Source organism: Corylus avellana, chromosome ca1, assembly GCF_901000735.1.
Source record: "Corylus avellana chromosome ca1, CavTom2PMs-1.0".
Lineage (NCBI taxonomy): Eukaryota > Viridiplantae > Streptophyta > Magnoliopsida > Fagales > Betulaceae > Corylus > Corylus avellana.
Window position 1 is genome coordinate 9210965 of NC_081541.1, and position 2053 is coordinate 9213017.

Sequence of the window (2053 nt, forward strand, 5' to 3'; positions counted from 1 at the left end):
CCAGTACATGCCTTTTACTGTAGCCCAAAACAAGACAAAAAAACAACACACACACAACAAAACGTGTATGCCTGTTGCTTGCTCTTTTAACTACTTTTATTTTAAGTCAGCTTTATTTGTAGTATTTAAGTAAGTTTTATTTCTCTTATTTTAAGTTAGTTCTATTTTATGTATTTTTAGATAGTTTTATTTTGATGCAGACAAATTCATCTGCTGGATCTTCATCAGTGGACTGTAGTGAGATGTCCTTTGTATGTTATTGCAATTTACCTGCACCTTTGAAGACTTCAACGACTCCGGACAACCCTGGCAGACGATTCTGGGGTTGCGCCACCTACGATTCGAGTGTAAGAAATCTTGTTTCCACTGTAAATCCATTATGAATGTTGAATGTTGGTTTTGAATCCCATTTGTTGAGTTGGTACTGATATGGGCTGTGATTCTTGGATTAAAGGTTGTCTTGAATAGCATGTGGATCATTAAGATTAGTTTTGGATTCTATTTGTTATTAGATATTGATATGGTTGAGACTTTAGGAATTACAGATTGTAATTAACAATTCAAGTTTGCTTGCAATTGTTTGTTTAAAATTTGTGTGAGTTTTTTTTTCAATGTCATTCCTTGGAATATTTAGGATTGGGTAAACATAGCCCTTCCCTTAATACAATCATCAACACATGTATATGTAAGACTCAGTTTCTATCAATTTGGGCATGAAAAATAATTTTACATAAGCATTTCTTTGAAGCTTCTTCATCTTTCAAAAACCAACTAGTAATTTTATCTTGGCTATTTGGTAAAATTTTCACCTATTGCTAAAAGGTGATTTCATGCCTCTAATGAGGATGACTTCGTTTGGAGGTAATAAGAAGTACATATATATATCACATTGTGCTTTTGCAGAAAAGGGAAAGACAGAAAAGTGAAAGAGGAAAAAAGGGAAAAGAAAGAAGAAGTATGACATAAGCTTTGTTTGGCTTTGATAATGCTTTTCTTTAATTAGTTTCACTATGTTCCTTTTAGGCTTGTATATATTCTTAACATTGTAACTGCTGAGCAAAGTATACATGAGCTTGCAATTCAAATACACACAAAAATCTTATTTACTGACTTTCCATCTTCACCGTTTCCAATTAAATACGAAATTGTGCAACCCAATTTCGTATTTAATTGGGTTGCACAATGCATGTTTCGATACTTTTTGTTTTCCATGCAAGCTTCTACCAACCGAAAGAAAAAAGCCTAGGGGTAGCAAACCTTATTGTCCCACGCAGAAGACATTAGAACCTATTTTAAGCTGATCAATATCGTTATTCAACTCATTTCCTTATTCAATGTTTTGCTTCCTTTTTTTTTTATTTATTATTATTATTTTCTTTTATGCAGAGGAATGCTGGATGCAGATTTTTCAAATGGCACGATAAACCAACTTGTAAAAGGGGTATGACGGTTCTACCTGGCTTGTTTGATAAGGTTAGAGAGCTGGAGGATAAAAAAGACAATTGCAGGGCAAGGATTGAAGACTTGTTGAGTGAAAATGACAACTACCTGACAAGGGATAAGCAAATCCAGAATGAAGATGTCATACATATAGAAAAGATTCGAGAGTTGGAGAAGGAAAATGCCATATTTAGAGCAAGAGAAAAATTTCTTATGTATGCCTTGTTTTTGTCATGGTGTATGATGTTGTTGGTTGTTTATGTTGCACTTATGCAATGAATTTTGTGTAATGATATATCTTTTTTAACTAATGTAAATTGATTATGTATCCCTACTTATGAAATGTAAACTTTTTTAAAGCTTTCTTCATATGTTTGTATATTCTTAATTTAGAACAACTTGGTTTTTCTGAAATTGTTATGTTTGTCAAAATTGTCATTTTGAAATTACATCCATTTTTTACGACATTAAACAAAAATACAGGCCAATGCAGTAAAATTAGCTGTAGCACACGTTGGGAGCACTTTGTTGCTGATTTAGATAACCCCTTTCAACCTCCTTCTTTGAAGCCTCAATAGCAACTTGAATCATTTCTTCCTCAATATGATTTTAG